The following is a 21,934-nucleotide window of genomic DNA, read 5'->3' as shown; positions in this document are numbered from 1 at the left end:
GCTAAACATACCGCAAGAGTTAATATTAATTCGTAGTAATAGTGATGTCAATGCATTAATTTGTGCAACAAATGAGAAAGCACGAGTTGTAATTGATAAAATTGCATGGCTAGTTCCACATATTGTGCCCGGTTTAAAGGAAGAGGTTAAATTGACAAAAACCATTGAAAAAGATAAAGAAATTGCAGTACCGTACAGAAGCTGGGAACTTCATTCGCTGCCACTCTTTCCAAATACTACAAAGTGTAGTTGGCCTGTGAAAATCTCTACAAAATTTGAAACACCTCGTTATATTATCTTTGGCCTTCAAAGCAATAGAGAAGGACAACTTGATAAAAATATGAGTAAATTTGATAGAGGCGATATAACCAATATGAGAGTATTTCTAAATAATGAACGATATCCGTATGAAAATTTAAATATTTCATATAAAAAACACCATTTCGGTATATTATATGAAATGTTTACAAACTTTAGATCCCGATACTATTATACAGATAAAAAAGAAACACACATTACACCTACACAGTTTTTCGACAGTTATCCACTAATCATAATTGATTGTTCGATGCAAAAAACTGGTTTACAAACACAGTCTATTGCACTGAGAATTGAATTTGATACAGACACCGGTATAAGTGAGGGAACCACTGCATATGCATTAGTCATTAGTGACCGAGCCTTTACATATACACCGTTGACAAAATCTGTAAAACAAGTCTAAATTAATATTAATAGTAATGGAGAACGAAGTGATTATAGACGTTCAAGGTTACAAAATTGGAAAAAAGTTTATAGTTAAAGAACTGGCTGCTTTAAGAGGAGACAAACTCGCACACTATGTTTTTCAACCCCCTTTCCCTTCACAACTTTTGAATCCTCAAGATGAAAAACAAGTAAAATGGTTAATGAAGAATTATCATTGTATTGACTGGAATATGGGACATATTCCATATTGGAAGCACGTACAAGTTATAAACAATGTGTTGAAGGATGTTGACAAAATTTACGTAAAAGGAAAAGAAAAAGCCGAATTTTTGAAAAAATATACACATAAACAAGTTATTGAATTTCCACAACAACCAACATTACACGCCGATAAAGTTAAATGCATGTACCATCTAAACGATAACGCATATTGCAGTCTACATAACGTATTTTTTTTAAAACAAACATTTCGTTAAAAGTGTACAAAACATTGTGTAAATAATCTCAACTCATCAGTCTATTAGTAATCATGGATCAAGAGAGTTGGATAACGTGTCGTAATAATCCAGGACATCGCCTGAAAGTAAAACATCTTCGACGACATTTACGAAGATGTCTTCCACATCGTGAATATTCTTGGAGGAGTTTTGATTGCGGAAATGGGAATTATTTTGATTCATCTTTATCCCATAATACTAATAATGATTATCAACAATCATCGAGAAGCAACTTTGAAAATACAAACTCTTCAAAAAATATTTTTTGTAATGAAATGGAATATTAATTGAATTAATTAATTGTAGTATTTATAAATAAATGTTATAAATTTATAAACATTTGTATTTTTTTCATAATATTTACCACTCCCTTACACTTTCAATAATCCTTGTACACCACCCAAAAAATTCATTTCATTTATAAAAAAGAGTTGATTATTGCAGTGGATATGAGTGATTTTTCTCATTTATTCAATAAATTAAACAGGTTAACGATGTCCTTGAAACAGGCGGTTACACTCCACCCTGTCTACATAGGTCTTCTTTTTACATTTTTTTGTGTCTATATGTTAACCTTGATGGAATACACCAATGTAGTTGCAGTAAGAAGTTGACCTTGACGGGAGCTTTCAACAGTTTATAAAATTGCAAGGAGTGCATGCAGAAATTCATTCTGTGTTGTACAGGTAGTCTGTGTACGAAATAATGTGTTCAAATTATTTTGCTCATTTTAAACCGTGTTCTCATGGTGACGAGTGTTCTCAGTGTCCCGGTCCCTCAACTAGGACAACTGTAAGTAACCAGTCATCCAAGTTATTATTTAAAGTATTGAAGGGAAAAGTTGCAAATCCCTATCAAAACCGTAGTGGTTTTAATAGGGATAAACCTAGAATCAATATCGTTTCTGATGTAATTATTAGACCTGCTAATTCAAAATTAATCAAAAATGATGAGACACAATTTGAACAATTTGCCAAGTCGTCTTTAAGTCAATCTTTGAGGGAAGATTGTCTTGAAGAGGATGTGATTGAATGTAGTCAGTTAAGTGTGAAAGAGAAGCAATTAGCTAATCACGCTGTTGCTAACATTGTTCAAATCGTTGATGAGGATGATGATTCTATGGTTACTCCTTCATCACAACCTGATAGTGAATTATCGTTTTCTTTACCATTCACGCAATACCTGGCTCAACATGGTATTGAAAATGATTATTCGGACGACATCTCGTTGACCTTAATAGACCAGTTTATTAACGAAGACGAGGCGGCGTCCAATCCGGTTGTGGATGAAGGAACTTGTCCCATCAATAATTCGGTTACCGATGAGTTAAATGTATTTGATAATGATATGGTGGTGGTGGAAGAACCCCCAATCTCTCCCAGTCCACCACTACCACCACAAAGCCCCTTCGTTGAGCCAGTGTTTACCCGCCCCGTTACACCAACATCTCCTGAAGCGGCACCCGCGGTATTAACTCAACCCCCTATGATAATATCGCAGGACATCATTGACGCTTTATCGGAGCCTTGGGTTGAGGTGGAAAACGTTATCAATGGTAACGTTGAACATCCCCCTCAACCCAATTCACCGATTATTGAGGAAAATGATGTTCTGCCAGAGAGATTGGTGGTGGTAGAGGCCGAAAATAACATCATTCGGTCACCATCACCACCACCGTCACCCATGATATTATCACAGGGCGTCAATGACATACAACAACTATCTGGATCCGAGGTTGATGTGGAACTTATCATCACACCACCACTCCCTCAGCCTCCTGCAACGTTCGATCCGATGAGTATTATTACTCAAAATGTCATTGACGCACTGGCAGAGCCGTGGGTTGAAGAGAGGAGGCAGGGTGAAGAGATGGATGTTGAAAATGACATCATTCAACCCTCTCAATTGTCACCCATTCTAGGGCAAATAAATAATAGAGTTGAGAATAGAGTGGAGGGTGGAGACGTTGATGTCGAAAACGAAGACAATGACGACGACGACAACATCATTCCACCCACTCCCCCTCACTCACGATCAAGGAGGAGTCGGCGCCCTAGAAAGCCTCGTAGACGTGCGCGAAAGTCCCCATTAATATTAATTACTAATAATTATAATATTAATATTAATATTAATGATGTTAATATTAATAATTATTATTAATAAATCCTATTTCCGTCCTACACTCATATCAAGTACATTTAATTCGGACGTGATTTTCCAAATTTTAACATCATACTACCTACAACACGATGGCAAGCATGCTGCTCCTCCTCGAGGTCTTGCTGGATACCTATCTTTGAACACAAAAAAATATATATTTATATAGTATAAATAAAAGTCTTTCAAAGATAGTAACAGAAGGCAGCAAATTTATAATTAAACTTTATTAGTAACCTGTTTAATTTATTATTTCATATTTTCATAAGAAAATGCATCACTGTGAAAACTGTAATAAACAATTTACAACCCGTCAATCACGACTACGCCATGAAAAGCTCTATTGTCAAGTGGTCAAAAAACAGGAAAATGGAGGACCGGCCGCCAAAAAACAGAAAATATGTCATTCAACTGGTAAGTTTTAACTAATAGGTACTCTATTTTCAATTATTTTTCTTTTCTAGCTAGCAACAATTATATGTGCGTTACATGTAATCAAGAAATTGCTCCAAAGCTTATTACGGCTCATGAGAGAAGTAGACAGCATAGAAATAATTGTCAAAGTACTCCCTTGGAGGATGGGGTGTTTGCACTCAGCAGTGCATTTAAATCACGCATCGCTTCATATAGGATTTGTGATGAGGGCGATTATATCGATTTAAATGAATTTATGGATAAAATTCACAATAAATTACTTGGACTTATTGTTTCACAAATTGAAAAATTTAGTACAATCAAAATTAATTTGGAATTATTTGGATTGTATACCATTGAGTCAAAAAATATATTTGATGTAAAATCTTTCAATACTACTAACAGAATTGTCACTTTAGGCACGAATATTAGGAATATGTTGCATGACTTTCAAGAAGTTATTAGTCAAAAAATGATGGATTTTTTGGAACGAGATTCAGGTAGTTATATATTGTAAAAATCTTTATAATACAATTATTTTTTTGCTTCTTTATTTTAGGCTGGACACTTGTGAAAATCTTACATTTAGAATTAAATGTAAACTATTACAATCCATTGAAAGCTTCATCGTATATCCCACTACCGCCAAGCGTGAAAATGAAGAGGGCAATAGTTAATGTTCAAAATCAGGATATTCATTGTTTTGGTTGGAGTGTCGTAGCAGCAGTGTGTCTACCTATGGGACCAGAACATTTACCCAGTTCATATCCACATTGGTCGACACTTTTTAATTTCCAAGGTATTGAATTTCCTGTAAAACTGGATAGTATTGCAAAATTTGAAAGTCAAAATAATGTCTCTATTAATGTTTACGGACTTGAATTACTTTATGTAAACAATAAGGTAAAATTTGAAATTGTGGGACCATTATATTTTACAAACTTTAAGAAACCGGTACATATAAATTTATTATTGTTGAGTGATAACGATGGTAATCAACATTACTGTACAATAACTAATTTGCCACGTTTAGTATCTTCCCAACTCTCAAAACATCATCATTCAAAATTTTTTTGTGATGGATGTCTACAATATTTCACAACCCAAGCTTTATTAGATAGACATTCTTCGACTGATTGTGGAAAACTTTATGCTAGAATCCCAAATAATGAATTAATAACAAATAGATTTGGTTATAATGTTCCCGCTAATGTATTAGAATTTCAAAATTATCATCATAAAATGACTATCCCATTTATTGTTTATGCTGATTTCGAATGTTTATTGAAACCTATGAGTACAGTTGCACCAAATCCAAATCAATCATTTTCGACAAAAACTTTTCTCCATCAACCATATTCATGTGCATATTACATTAAATGTTCATATAATGATCAATTATCTAAATTCCAAAGTTTTCGAGGACAGTCATCTGTGGTTGACTTTATTACAGCATTAGAAATAGATTTGATAGAGATTTATAAAAAGTATTTAAGTATTGTACAACCAATGCTTCCATTAACTATTCAAGAAGAGTTTGATTATCTTACAGCAACGGAATGTCATATTTGTCAAAAACCTTTTCAACAGAATGATATTAAAGTAAAAGATCACTGTCATTTAACGGGTCGTTATAGGTCCGCCGCGCACAGTAATTGTAACTTGAATTTTCAAATTCCAAATTTTATTCCGATAGTATTTCATAATTTAACAAATTATGATAGTCACTTATTCATTAAAGAGTTGGCCCTTGAAGAAAGTGAAATTAATATCCTTGGTAAAACTAAAGAGAAATATATTACATTTTCGAAAAAAATTTGTGTAGGCGAATATCTAAATTCAAACAATCGAATAGTCAAGGAGCACTTACACTTGCGTTTTATAGATAGTTTTCAGTTTTTGGCATGTTCATTAGAAAAACTGGCAGCAGCCTTGGATGATGCTCAATGTATGGAAGTAAAACGATACTTTCCCGTTGACAGAGAATTTCAGTTAATTAGACAGAAAGGGGTTTTTCCATATTCATTTATCGATGATTTTTCTAAATTAGATCTCATGGAATTACCACAAAAAATTGATTTTTACGATAAACTTCGCGATGAGCATATTTCTGAAGATGATTATCAACGAGCTAATACCGTATGGAATACATTCCATTGTCAGACTCTAGGCGAATATTCTGATCTCTATTTAAAAAGTGATATTTTACTATTAGCTGATGTCTTTGAGAATTTTCGAAACATGTGCCTTAAGCATTATGAACTTGATCCAGCACATTACGTGACAGCACCATCTCTTAGTTGGAATGCTATGCTTAAATTTACCCATGTAAAATTAGAATTATTGACTGATATAGATATGTTGCATTTTTTCAAAAAAGGGATTCGTGGGGGAGTTAGTACATGTGTTAAACGAGCGGCTCAAGCAAATAATAAATTTCTTCCAAATTATGACCCTTCGAAACCGACATCATACATTTTATATCTCGATGCAACAAATCTCTATGGTTGGGCTATGAGTGAAGTACTCCCTTTAGGTGGATTTACTTGATTAACGCAAGACGAAATTAATTCACTTAGTATTATGGATTTGACTGATACCACACCTGAAGGTTATGTCCTTGAAGTAGATATCTCTTATCCTTATCATTTACACAACTCTCATAATGATATGCCATTTCTACCTGAAAATTTAATTCCACCAAACGGAAAATGTGCGAAACTCATTCCAAATCTATGTGCTAAAACAAACTACATAATACACTATCGAAATTTAAAACAAGCTCTACAAAATGGACTAGAATTGACAAAAATTCATAGAGTACTAAAATTCAATCAATCGTCATGGCTCAAACCATATATTGATTTAAATACGAAATTACGAAATCAGACTAAAAATAAGTTTGAAAAAGATTTATTTAAACTCATGAATAATAGCGTGTATGGAAAAACCATGGAAAATGTCGATAATCGGGTAGATATTAAACTGGCTACACATTGGAAAAAAAACGGTCACAAGTATGGAGCAGAGACATGGATAGCCAAACCACAATTTAAAAATTGTTCTAATTTTACTGAAAATTTAGTTGCAATAGAAATGAATAAAGTTCAAGTAACGTATGATAAACCTATTTATGTAGGATTCAGTATATTGGAAATTTCAAAAACTTTAATGTATGACTTTTTTTATAATTTCCTTAAAGTTAAGTATGGAAATAATGTACAGCTTTTGTATACGGATACGGATTCATTAATTTTAGAAATTTATACGGAAAACGTATATAATGATATTAAACAGAATATCGATCGGTTTGATACTTCAAATTATCCCGAGAATAATATTCATGATATTCCTAAAACTGTGTCTATTATCGGTAAAATGAAAGATGAGTATGCTGGTGTACCAATTGTACTTCTTTATGGCACCGGTGCCAAAGCATATTGTGTGCAAACAGTGAATGATTTAATTAAAAAGGCTAAAGGTGTAAGTAAACATGTAATTGATAAATCTCTAACACTGTTACAATATCGGGCAATTGCAACAAATCCTTCATCTTCATCAGTTTTCTGTGTTATGAACGTTTTCAAATCTTATTTACATAATATGTATACCGAATTAAGGAATAAAATAGCACTGTCTAATTTCGATGATAAACGATACATTTTAGGTAATTCAATTGATACATTAGCCTGGGGACATTACGATATTGATAGAGATCGAAATTTAGATTCTCTAATTAGAGAATTGCAAAAATATGTGGAACCCACTGATTGAATTTTACCTTATTGTAGATATGTAACGATATGTAACCATTTATTTATACTACGTATTTATTATTATTATTATTATTATTATTATTATGTATTTATAATTGATGTAATGTGTAAAGTATTTTTATTTGTATTCTGTAAGTCAACAATGAAACTTGTGCAACAAAAAGATTTATTAAAAATTTCTAACCACGACTATTCAGTTTGTGTACCCTATCAACAGTTTCCTAAACATAATACTTTATTCAATAATAGTGTAAAAAGAGGACTAGTGGTTGGACGTTCTGGATGTGGAAAAACAAATGTGATATTAAGTCTCTTGCTGCATCCAAATGGATTACGCTTCACAGACATTTACTTATTTTCAAAAACCCTACAACAACCAAAATATCAATTTTTAAAATCGGTTCTGGCACCTCTCGATAAAGTCGGTTACTATGAATATGAAGATGGTGCCGAAATTCCTCCTCCTAAAGAAATCAAACCCTATTCCATAATAATATTTGATGATGTAGTCACTTGTAACCAAAATATAATACGTGATTATTTTTGCTTTGGTAGGCATTATAATATCGATTGTATATTTATTAGCCAAACGTATTCTTCCATTCAGAAACAATTAATTCGTGATAATGCTAATTTCATAATTATCTTTCCTCAGGATGTATTGAATTTAAAACATATTTTTAATGATCACGTTGGTACAGATATGTCATTTGAAACCTTTCAGAAAATGTGTTCACAGTGTTGGCAAAAACCGTATGGATTTGTTACTATTGATAAGGATGCTGAACAAGACAATGGGCGTTATCGTAACGGTTTTGATCAGTTCATTAAAATATAAATGTAAATGTTTGTCAAAGATTTATTTATTAGTCGACGATCGACATGGATAAACGTTTAGCTTTAGAGCTGGATAAGGCAAGACGACACGTTAAACAAAAAGTACGATCATTATCTTCACACATTGCAAGTTCGCAAAGACGTTTCGCAACCCATATTCAACCTCTAACTGATCCAATAAAAAGTTTAATTTCTGAAATTAAACATGAACGCGAAGTTGTCCCAAAACAGGAAAAAATATCAATTCATCATGAGATCAAGCAACCGGAGGCGAAGCGACTTTTTGAGTCAACGACTACAAGCCGTAGTACTACATCGCTCGATCCACGATTCAGTTTAATGCGACAACATGCGGCTGCTAGCACACCCAGAGAGGAGGGAGAATCACTCAGGAATGTGACCATTGGAAAGTTGCAAGAAACATTAATAAATTTGTCAAAAACCGATGCATTTCGCCATTTTCTTAAACAATGGACCGGTTTACCTCGACAGTACATTGAAGATATGATTATTGACACAGAAAACAAATTTGATCATCAATATGTTGTGAGACATGGAACCGAGGCAAATAAATTTTTTATTGGCAATTCTGAAATTGATTTCAAAGACGATCATGTAATCGTTCAAAATGTAGCTTATCCTGATACACCTGGATTGTATGAATTATTATTTAAAAAAAATCCAACTAATTATACTCAATCAGATTTAGAAACTTATCGAAATATTGTCATTCGAACCAATGCAGACAGAAAAAACTATAAACCAAATGCACAAATTCTGGGGAATGTAGGGAACAAATATAAAACAATTATTCGACATTTCTCGAGACAGCCACTACCGCTTCAGGAACACCGTGCATCTCAGTCGCCGCCATTTTACAGTGATACTGAAGAAAGCCTTGATGCAGATCAAGGTCAATCGACTCCTGTCCAGCAACGAAGCCGCAGTAGTAGTCTTTCAATTCTCGTACCACCAGCACGTAAACAGTATCCGCGACTTCGCAACATACCTGCAATACAACGATTGCAGACTCAAGGTCATGAACAATCAACTCCGACAAGTAGTATCCAACCAATATCAAAAAGAGTTAAGGGTGGTAGTATTCTTCGCACATTGGCTTTAACAGATAAAAATTTAGAATTTGTTCCCTACAAAAATCCCAACACACTCGTAAATAGACTACGTCTATTATTATCATCGACAGTAGCTGGTAATAATAATCATATGAATGAAATCAATCGCATCATAACAGAATTGCGTGAATCGAAAATAATTCGTTAATAATTTAGAGACGACTTGTATATATTGCAAACACATTATATTTTATAGTTAGTATTTCTACATACTTTATTCATTCAATAGACAAGAATATGACATTAGATAAATTTGGTGAACACATTAGTGAACACAGAATTCGGACAACTTTACAACGTGTCAAATCTTTCTCATATACCACAATCTCACTCTTTGGGACACTGGATCCAGCTAAAAAACTTTTTGTATTATTTAATATTGGTACGAATTATATTTTCCCATTAAAAGAAGCAACGATTACGTCTGTAAATGGTAGTCCATCGAGCGGGTGGATTGCATTAATTAATTCAAAACAAACTACGAATTTAATTGGTCAAATTTTACGTGAAGGTGACAAACTATCATTTAAATATGGACCCAAAACATCAGAAGCTAAACCGATATATATAGAAATAGTTTTAAAAGTACCAATCCACCATGAAGCGTAGTGATTTAAATATTAAGCGTCAAGTTGTTAATGAACTACATGCACCGGCGAGAGTGAACTTTAAAAGACGACGTGTGATAGTGAAAGGTTTAAATGATTTATTGCAACTCGATCTGGTTGAAATGATACCATATTCACGCGTCAATAAAGGCTTTAAGTATATCTTAATGGTTATCAATGTTTTTTCTAAATTTGTATGGGCTGTTCCATTAAAGAATAAGTCGGCTTTAAGTGTTGTAAATGCAATGAGTGAAATTTTAAAAACTCGACGTAACGTTCCTAAAAACATTCAAACAGATCTGGGAAAGGAGTTTTACAATAAACATTTTCAACAATTAATGAATAAATACAAAATTAATCACTACACTTCTTATTCGAATTTAAAAAGTAGTGTCGTCGAGCGCGTGAATCGAACAATCAAGGCAATGATGTATAAAGAATTTTCGGTGCAAGGTCACTACAACTGGATAAACATTTTACCTGACATAATAAAAAAATACAATAATACCAGACATAGGACTACTGGTTTAAAACCGATTTCAATAAATAAGAAAAACGAACGCAAAGTTTTGGATCAAGTTTATAGTCATCTTAAAACAATGGACATTTATAAACCCAAATTTAAAGTTGGTGATTTTGTTCGAATTAGTAAACATCGACATCTTTTTAAGAAAGGGTACACCCCAAATTGGAGTAATGAAGTATTTACAGTTTTGAAGATTCAAAATACTAATCCTAGAACTTATTTGCTACAAGATGTTTCTGGAGAAACAATACGAGGAGGTTTCTACACTGAAGAATTACAAAAAGTTAAATATCCGAATGTATATCTCGTTGAGAAAGTTTTACGAAAGAAAGGTAACCGTTTATTAGTCAAGTGGAGTGGAATGGATAAAACTCATAACTCTTGGATTAATTCATCGGATATTACATAGATAATTATTATTATTATTATGAATTGTTTTTTTAATAAAATAAACTAAAAGGAATCACTTAAAACACTTTATTTCATCAATATTATAGGTAGTACATTAAATATCCTTAAATCTATTATAAATCCTCCATATTATTCTACCACTTATTTAATTATAAACTAATTAAATCAAGACGCCTCTTGAAACCTTTAGTTTACCTCGCCTTTGGCGCGCGCCCGACACTGATCAAGGTTAACAAGTCTGCATCACATTACCTATGCATAAGAAGACGCACATAAATAATACATGAATACAAATACTATAAAAAATAAAACTACAACAATGCTATTTTTAGTAACTAATTTGAATTTTTGAATTGTAGTTTTGTCTGTGGAAAGCAATTTCACATATCCACATTTTGGAGAATGTTTTTTATGCTCCATAAACGCATCATCACTTTTTTCCCATCGTGAAATTATTACTCCACAAACAAAACACTGGGTACAATCAGATATTTGAATATAAAACAATCCCGCTTTTGCTAAACTCTATGGAGATGGGTATGAATGTACCCAGTTCTTATATGATAACAGTCTTTTATCAAAACACTCGTATAAACTTTTTTCATATTGTCCATCGTCTAGACACATGATTTTTATTCATTTATTTTAAGAAACTATCACTAGCACAAAACGCACATTACTTCACACACATAAGTCTTTTTCCGATAATTTCATCCTACTCTTCGGCACTCTCGTTAACTGTAAATGAAATATACATTTCTTTAATTTCTTTTCATCCTCCATTTTACATTATGTTCACTCACCTAATATTTCATCATCAACACGTTGAAACTCAAAACAATGTGCAGATGTCGGGATTCTAGCATCTTCTTTTCCCAAATATATTAAATATAGTGGACGTGGATCTCGTAATAACTCATCAATTTTCTCCTCAGTCAAATAATCACTTATTCTTCTCGGCAGAAACACTGCATAATTGTCCAACTCAACAAGCACTGAATTTCCGAACAGAGACTTTGTGCGTCTAATATTATGTATGCGGAATCTTGTGTTCAACTCTAGCTCACCAGCTTTTAAAATGGGCTTCTGTCCGCATCGAGCGATTCGATTCAATACATCCATGACCCAGCAGCGAATACTCTTAGACATTAACACAGATATATGCACTTTTTTATATTCTTATTTCTCGGAGGATTAAATCAGTACTGACTGCTATCAAACTTGTACTAAATTCTATATATTAACTATACCCCCACTTTTTAACCTTGAATGAAAATGCATCAATATTGTGGCCTTGAAAAAGTGAGATAATGAGAAAAAGTAAGATGAAAACATCAAAGATAAAGAGGGAGTGAGTGGTCTTGAAACAGTGAGCGACTCTCTGCTTGCAGGTCACACTTACTTGTATCAGTAGGTTGAAATAGGTGTACATAAAAACATGTAGCTTTTTTTTACAACTTTTATTTTTTTTATACAATAATATAATATTTACAGTTTACTACGACTACTACTACTTTGCTAAACTTAATCTACACTATTTTTACGAAAGAACCCCGGCCCTAAAAAAAATTCACAATAAATTACTGTTGAAAAAGATTCAATAAAACTTACTTCTTTAATTTAAGGCATTATGATTCCTTTTAGATTTTAAGAAGTCGAGGTAACTGGGCTCATTGAAATGATCCCAGTTCTCCTCTTCTTCCTTCATCATCACTTCACATACGGCCCTTTCTTTTTCTTTATCGGCCCGATGGCACTTCCAAATGTGCCTTTCGAGCCGAAACCAAAGAAGAACGTGGTTTTTGTCGTATGGACAAACTATGATATCCTCTGAAAAAAAATTATTTCCAACTAAACTACTAAAAAAATATTAAACTTACCAGGAGTATTATAAATAGAACTTTTTCTGATGGGTTCCATTTTTAAAGAATTTCTTGTTATTGTAGATATACACAAGAACTGTGTTACACTACACAACACATTAACTTTTATACAGTTTGGGGTGGAAAATGAGTAAGGACAATTGCGCGATTCATCTTGAATGAGTGAGGAGTTGTTAGCCTTGCAAAAGTGGGGAGTAACATGAATGACCTTGACCTTGAAAACATCAAGGTCCAATAATGCCTTGGCCTTGAAGTGGTGGGGGGGAAGTGGGAGGGGTTGGCCTTGAAAAGTAAGAGAGAACGAGTGGCCTTGAAAGAAAGAGAGGGAAAATGGGCGGGGTCAAACTCAAGGTCAAGGTTGTGTTGTGTTGTCCCCCCATTCGTTATCTACTGTTCGAGTCGTTAAAGAAAGCGTTAATGAACAAACCAATCCTTTGCGTTTTCGACACGGGCGCCTATACAGAACTTCATACAGACGCGAGTTCAACGGGGTTAGGTGCCGTGCTTCTGCAGAAACAGAATGACGGAACATTGCGACCATTTTACATCATTTTACAGCCGAAAAACGACACCCGAGGAAGCGAAATACCACAGCTATGAACTAGAATGCTTAGCAATTGTAGCGGCACTAGAGAAATTTCGCGTATATTTGTTAGGGATTCATTTTGTAATTCGTACTGATTGTAACAGTTAAAAATTGTTGGCAAATAAAAAAGATATGCATCTAAGAATAGGGCGTTGGTTTATTAGGTTGTCAGAGTTTGATTATACCGTCGAGTACCACCGGGGCGAAAACAATAAAGTAGCAGACGCCCTTAGCCGAAATGCGGTAGAGGCTTGTCGGGCCGTGCCAGTGGGTGGACTTCCGGATGTCATGGGGATAAAGATAAACACGGATTGGGTAGCGGCATTACAGCGTACCTGCAATGAAACTAAAAGCGTTTTACAGAAATTAGAAGAGGGCGATCAGGCAATGCACTCTAAATTTACGTTATACAATGGTTGCGTTTATCGGGTAAAAGATGGAAAGTGGCGATTGTATGTACCTGTCGATTTAAGATTTGATATAATTAGTAACGCTCATAGAGAACTTATGCATTTGGAAATAGATAAAACGTTGGACAAAATAAAAGAGAGCTACTATTTTCCAAAAATGCGGGAAGAGGTAGGAAAATATATCAATCGATGTTTGTATAGTAAGACACCGCGGGGGAGGCAACCGGGAATGCATGTCTGTTAAATAGATTAGAAAAGCCAAAACGACGCTGGTCTAGTGTTGCTTTTATCGGGGGTGTTGACGACTACGTTACAGAACAGAGCTTTTAGAAGAATATCAAATTACATGCACACATGTGCATTTGTTTAAAAGAAATTACTGAGTAATTAACGATATCTTTGTCATATCAAAATCAGATTACAAAACCAGTAATTTAGAAAGATACGGGAAATTTTTCAGAACATTTTGATGTAAAATTTAATCCTATATTTACGTCGCATCGGTCGTAATTCGGATGTATAAATCATTCTATTTAATTAAATTGTTGTAAGCAAAAAAATTGCATGACACGATTGCTGCCCGTTACTAACATAATTCTAAGATGAAAGTACACAGGAAAATCCCTAAGGAAATTCGGAAAAAATTGGGAGCGACAACTAACGAAGGGTAGTACGACTAAAATTGCAGTTTCCTCACGGGGTTCTTCCATATATTTTCTGTATTATTTAAACAAACAAAATTTGTTGTCACACAAAATCTACTCCATTGAGTTCCAAAAACAACTTCAGACCTAACAACAACCAATTTTGGAGTATAATTTCTCTTTCAGGATATTTGGGGTAATTCCATACTGTTATTGTATTGTATTCATTTTAGATCAAGAACTACCGAATTAATGTTTAATAATAATGAAATTGCCAATCGGAAAACACCCCAAATGTTAAATTAATAATAATATTAAGTTAAACGAGGTTTGATCAAATGCCAAGACATCATAAGAGTCAAATTTGCATAATTCCGCATATGTGGAAACTACTTAACAAGGGTAGGGGGGTAAGCGAGTTAGCGTAGCTTACGCAAGATTAGCCCTTGGTTTTGAGGGGGATTCGATTTTTGACTTTCTTCTGAGTTAGTCTAGGACTTTAGTCGATTTCGAGCTGCTTTTAAATTTTTATAAATTTAATCCTAGTCTTCCTTTACCGTTTAGTGTTCATAAATTTAAATAAGTGAATTTAATCCTAATTTTTAAATAAATAAATTTAAGTTTTTTTTTTTAAATAAGTGCTAGAGTTAGGTGATTAGTGGGATAAGTTTAAAAGCAAATCTTATTAGTGTTAGTTCAATTAACTCGTGCTGCGAGCCGTAACTCCTGAGGAACAACTAACGACGCCTAAGTTTGGAAGATTAAAATTTTCTAGGTAGGCCCTCAAAAGGGGTAATTAATTTTTATTCATTTAATATTATAATAAAGTCATTTCGAAATAGTGATCATTATCATTCATCTCATAAACTTTCTCGTAACCACAAAGTTATTGATCATCGAAAATTCCGAAATGACCAGTAATTATTTAAATTCCTGTGCTTCGTACTACGTCAGCTATAAAAATCTTAAATAAATCGTTTCCAACTTAAAATAACTCGCAACAAACAATTCCATTTTTTTTTTAATTCAACCTTCACATCTTTAAATTACAATATTAAAAGTTTTTTATCTTCTTTGCTTCAAACTTATAAATCTATTACGACAAATTTGAGTGAAACGGCATCAAACAAATATTCAACTACAACAAAAGTCTAAATCCAAAACCCACGGTGCTATTCAAACTGTTGTACACAGATAATTTAAGGTTGCATACACCAAAATATTACGAAATAGAAGGATTTGTTCGTTGTAATTCCCGTCCCAACGGCAAGTATTTCCACGTACTTGCAGGCTACTACGGACGATCGAGCAGACATAAACATCCGTGATTATCTGTAATAAACTGATGTCGCGACATGGCAAAGTTCTGAACAAGTCTTTGTCAAAGCTCGTGTACGTGAAACCCGTAAAGAGAAATTACTTCTACATTTATTCAGATTGATTTGTAAGAGCTTGTGTGTCCGGGTTGTATTCGTAATTCATTCTAGGTGTTGGTCACCTGACTTTTACCGGAGACGGAATTTCGGCACTAGGGCGCAAAATTCAATGCGATGCACGTTTCAAAGATTCCGCGAGCATGTTATAATCCGCCTTTGGTACAAGTAATTTAGAAACGCGTTGTCAATTGCCTGGATCCTATGAGTTCGAACAATATCATCTGAAACGTAGGTTAATTTATTTGGACATTATCGAATTAAATTAATTCATGTTAAATATTAACGTCATATCATATCAATAAAACTTTTTCGTATCACTCAGCAACGTCGAAACTATTTACTTGGAATTTCAAACGAATTGTGGTTACGACTCTGAGGTATGTTTTGACGACATTACTATACAAACACAAATAACAATTGGCCAAATTTGATCAAACTTTCATAACCATTGATTATTGTAATCATGTAATCCATCTAACGGAATATTCATTCTTCTTGTAATAAATAACTTTGGAGGAAACTTGTGGTTTAAATTTCTTCTCCCATGCGTTTTGACACTACTTTGAATCCGGACTTGTGTTACGGATAAATCCTGAACCCTTTCTGATAAAAATTAAGATCAAATTGCGATATCACTATAAGAGTGACTGCGTACATCAAAACAACACAACGTAGGTAAATGAAATGATCATGTAGCGGATCAATTAACTAGACGAGCCAAATCATTTCAAAAAAAAAAAACAAAAGTAAAATTCAAGATTAATTAAATAAATTAAATAAGTTGTAAATCATTTAAACATCGATCAACCATCATCAATCACGGTCTCACTACAATACCTAAACAGCGAACCGCCAAGAATGTAAATTTGTACGTGGAACGTCTCCGAAAGCCTTACTTAGGTGGCAATACAGCAACCCTTTTATCTCTGCGAGATTCTTGGCTTGCTCACACGTGACATGCCTACCCGACAAAAAACACTTGCCCAAGAAACTAAACAATCGTTGGCGTTTTACAGTACAATTACAATACAAATACATAAAATTATAAATAGTGGTGTATTTTTAGCGGCGATCATTACGCGCGGGGAATAAATTACGCCGACTGTGCTTTTATTATTTCTTGGTGGACTTTATGGAGTTGTGAGTTTGTAGGACACGGATGGCATGAAATGGTTCTTTCTCCACGAAACACAATTTTTAAATGATCATATTTCACACGAGAGCGTGATGTGACAGCTTTATTTATTAAGAAAAGATAAAAATGGGCAGAAGTTTCCAGGTCGTTACGCTGAGGTGAATTAAAAAGGAATTTTTACGGACTTAGTTGCGGAAATGTGATTAATAATAATAAGATATTATTATTAATATCTTATTAATTAATTATTATTTAATCTTAATTAATTATTTAATTAATTATTTAATCTTATTAAATTAATAATAAAATAAGATGCTCTCTTATTGGAAAAAGTCCGATACGGGGAACACGCGAGGAGCAACAGTTTGGATCATTTCGTGCTTAATTGTAATTAAGCCGAAATGGAATTTTGTTTATTTTATATTTTTTTAAGAATTTTATGAGCGAACCAAAATTTCTATCAGTAATGGAGAAATTTTTGAAATCAAAATTAAACTAAAACAGGTCGCTCAACAATGCGCCAATTTTTTTGAGTGTTTTATATATTGCAAATTATTATATAAAAAAGTTATATAATCTTCTATACTGCAATAATTATTTTACGTAAACCACTGGGTCCACTATACCGCCTTAAGTTACTTAAATTTCTTAAAAAACCGCTTATTCGTTTCAGAAAATATGGTTCACAAAATAGGAAAAAAATTACAAACCCGAAAATGGACAATTTTTATTAACAGACATTTCTGTCGTACGTACTTTGGAAATTTGTAACACTTAAGACTAATGTACACTGCATTACAACAGTTAAAGAAATTAAATTATTCTAACAAATTCAAACAAATCAGTTATCGATCACTATATTCTATCAATAAATATGTATCTGCTTTTAACTTCATCGTTTGAATCAAAGGATTTTTTATGAAATTTGCGGCAATATCCTTAACTTTTTTAAAGGAGTTTATTTAAATGAAATAGCAACTCAGTTCCAGCACAATTTCTCTAAAAATGCAACATAATTCTGAAAATTAAATTAAAAAAACTGAAAAAAGTCCTTTATAATGTCACCAAAGATGCACTAAACTTTTAAATGTCTTCTTTTATTTCTAATATATCTACATAATTAGATATCTATTAAAAAATCAGTCAGTATTTTCCAAAAAATTTAGCCATTTTTACAACTTTTTTTATAATACTACGTTGTCGCTGACTTCTTTCATTTCTATAAAAAAATCTATAGATTTTTCTGTATTGTGTACTACTGAGATTTTCATTGTAAATTTTCTATAAAATAAATTGAAACCATATCTAAAGTCTTCTTAAAATTCATTAACCAAACAATTAGGAATTTAAAAAGTAAAAAAATGCGAGAAAAACAAAAAATCTGATCAAATGATTTGAAAAAATTCAACCCTCTAATTACTAGCTTTTAATTAATCAAAATAATAGTTATTTATTGTATAAGTGTTTTAGAAGCATTTTATCCAAGCAAGACTGAATAACATTCTTAAGTGGATAGAACGCGACTAAAACACGAATGCAATACAACGTTTTATCCACAATTACCACATTAACAAAATACAATTAATCAAAGTTAAATTTTAATTTTTTTCATTATTTCACTAGTGGAATAAATTTACTTTATTCGACTAGTGGATAATAGGTCTCTTTAGATGCTTCATAAGAGTGTGGATAAAACTCCAAATATAATGTGATTGTGGAAAAAAATATTTTTGCCACGCCTAAACTTCTACCACCATAGGCTATAGCCCATTTAGCCCGTATGTAAATATGCCACTGACCTAAACGAGTGCTTCAATAAACACCCACGAAATAAGATAATCATTACAAAAAGAAGAAATAATAAAAACAAAAATTTTAATAGTGGATACGTAGAATGCAAAAAATTATAAGTAACTAATCAAATTACAAGAAAAAAATTGCAAAATAAAATTTATCTCTTTGAATTAAAATTTTGCAACTGTGAAAAATTTGTTCTCGTATTCAAGAATAAAAAACTGTTTCTACAAGCTAATGCATAATGTAATGTTTCTTATACCATTTATATTACGCGGAGATGTATGTAAATACATACATGAGCCGTTAATGTGGTAATCTACCCTTAAGAACAATCCGATTTCGATTAAGATTATGTAGATTAGATTAGTGCGATAAGATTACAAATAAGCTACTAATAGGTAATAACAAAACTAACCCGATTTCCGCGTATGTGACAATATGTAAATATTTTAATGTATTATTTAATTTTAGCATATATTCGTGTTGTTTAAATAAATAATACTTTAATTACAGAGCTGTCAGTATTTGAAGTAAAATACTTGAAAAATGTACTTCAAGTACTTTTTAGTACTTGAAGTACTATACTTCAATTACTTTTTTATTTGGATACTTATTTGGTATTTCAATTAGTCTAAAAAAGTATTTGTATTTGGTACTTGAATTTAGAAAAGAAGTAATTACTTGAAATACTAAAGTATTTGAAATACTCGAAAAATACTGCAAGTACTAACAAAATAATTTTAGTGCTACGAAAGTATATTAATCAAACCTTTGAGAACTTCAAATATTTTTTGTTTTGTACAAAATTCCTAGATTTTCTTGTTCCAACAAGTATAATCCAATTTATCCAATCGACGCAACAAGTCGGTGCGAATATTCACGAGCACCAAAACGACTGAGTATGGGTACGGTCGGTACGGAATAGTTTTTGTTTCATGTTATCGGAGAAAATAGAAGTAACAAAAAGTGTATCAATGACAGACATTGAAAACAATACTGTAATGGATATGACTGACGAATTCTTTGAATTAGATAGATCCAACTCTCCAGAGAGCCTTAAAAGTTGCACTAAAAAAAAATTTGAACTTGAGATTCTTCAGTATGCAGAGGATACCAGTATAGACCTAAAATCCCTAAATAGATTTCCTGTTATACAAGAACTTTTTCTAAAATATAACACGTGCCTTCCGTCATCAGCACCCGTTGAAAGGCTATTCAGTTTTGCAGAAATAGTAAATGCACCTAGAAGACATGCTCTTTCGGACCAACACTTTGAACAGCTAGTTATATTAAAGTCGAACGGCAAAAGACTGCTGTAAAGCATAACTAAATACCGTTTTGCTAAGAATTCTAGGCTTAGGATAAAGCAGTTAATGTTTGTTACGTTTACGTAGGTCCGTGATATTTTTATATTAGTTGTTGATTGATAATAATAATATGACTATAGTTCGTTCGTCTGGGACGCCTAGTGTTTAAAGTTGTTTTTGTTTCATGTATATTTTTTGGGTTTGTGTTTATTTGTTCTCTGTTGATGTTTGTAATAAACATCTAAAAAAAAACGAATTCCTTAGTTATTAATTCTTTACATAAAATCATTTATATCCGCAAAATATCCGTGTAGAATTATTATTAAAGGAGATATTAGACGCAGGTATTTTAAAAATTTTACATTCTTCATGCGGAAAGTGAACTAAAATCTCAGATGCTTTATACGTTACCAGAAATTTTAATAATTTTTAAGGGTTATATCATTAGGGTCTCAATATTTATGTAAAAGTCTACAAAAATTGGCAATATTTTTTAAAAGTAATTGACCACTTTCATGTACTTGAAATACTTTTAGTACTTCAAATACCCATAAAGTATTTGAATTACTTTTCTTGGAAAAAATCAAGTACTATACTAAGGTACTTGATATTTGAAATACTTTTTTATAATGAAAATACTTAGTAATTGTACTTGTTTCCTATAATCTCGGTAATTGATACTTGTTACTTGAAATACTTTTGTTCAGTACTTGTGACAGCTCTGTTTAATTATTATTGTTGTATTTTTTACTGTAATGCATTGATTGTACAATGTTGTATATTTGGTTGCCTACACGAAAAATATTAATACATTTTGCTCTCTTCTTTTGAATTTGTTTTTTTTTATGAGAATAAACGTTTATTTCAATTTTTGAATAAGCTAAACATTTAAGTCTGTATTAGCGTGTTCGGCTAGGTATAAAATCGTAGAGTCCAATCAAATATCCCTTATGGCATTGTTCCAAAGTTTTCAATAACCCTCCTCGTCTCGAATTATCTCCCATTACCGTCCATACATCGCATACAGCATCACCATTAAGCTAAAGTATCTCCGTTAGTTTGATTTTCCGGGTAAAAAGCGCTCACTTCGCCCCTAATTGAAATAAAGCGACAGTCAAGCAAACTTCCTCAAATGCAATAACCGAAGCATAATGCAAATTAAATGAGTTCTTGCTCATGACTATTTCATCTCCCAATCCATTTACTAGCGGCTATCGATTTCAATTGTATATTTATAAGCGTTTGCTCTTATTTCATTCACGTTAAATTTACTTCAAGACACGGTAAAAAAAATCGCGCTTATCCGATTTTCGCACCATGTGCTTGGGGCTCCTGAATCGATAATAAAGCGACGAACGTAAATATACAGAGCAACATAAACAAACCTTGAGTGAGGCGGATCCGGAGTCAGCTTCTTGGACGTCGTGTAATGTGTGACGACGGAACACCAAATCGCGGCGCCGGTGCACGTCGCGACGCCTTCGCGAACTGAAACGGGATTATAAACAACGCCCAGGGCAACTGTGCGAACAGGGATTCTTAAACTGTCGGCGTTTTCCGGGAAAGTCGATGGGAAAACGAGTTTACACTCCACTCTCATAAACAAGGTTTTTGCACCCTCTCTGATGATTTTTCTCATTCATGCACGATTCAAACGCAAAAAGGCATT

General features: G+C 32.9%; 2 long non-coding RNA genes across 2 annotated transcripts; one reads left to right on the top strand and one right to left on the bottom strand.

Annotated features, from left to right (window-relative positions):
* Positions 1-3,139: 3,139 nt before the first annotated feature.
* LOC135267293 (uncharacterized) lies at positions 3,140-7,741 on the top strand. The gene is made up of 2 exons (XR_010335713.1): positions 3,140-4,276; positions 4,336-7,741. It is a non-coding gene; the product is annotated as an uncharacterized LOC135267293 (long non-coding RNA).
* A 3,378-nt stretch (positions 7,742-11,119) lies between these two features.
* LOC135267292 (uncharacterized) lies at positions 11,120-12,617 on the bottom strand. The gene is made up of 2 exons (XR_010335707.1): positions 11,871-12,617; positions 11,120-11,805 (listed from the first exon to the last, which is right to left on the bottom strand). It is a non-coding gene; the product is annotated as an uncharacterized LOC135267292 (long non-coding RNA).
* Between the last annotated feature and the right edge of the window lie 9,317 nt (positions 12,618-21,934).

This window comes from Tribolium castaneum, chromosome 11 (assembly GCF_031307605.1).
Source record: "Tribolium castaneum strain GA2 chromosome 11, icTriCast1.1, whole genome shotgun sequence".
NCBI classification, from domain to species: Eukaryota; Metazoa; Arthropoda; class Insecta; order Coleoptera; family Tenebrionidae; genus Tribolium; species Tribolium castaneum.
Note: the sequence above shows the minus strand (reverse complement) of the source record. Positions and strands in the feature narration are given on the sequence as shown.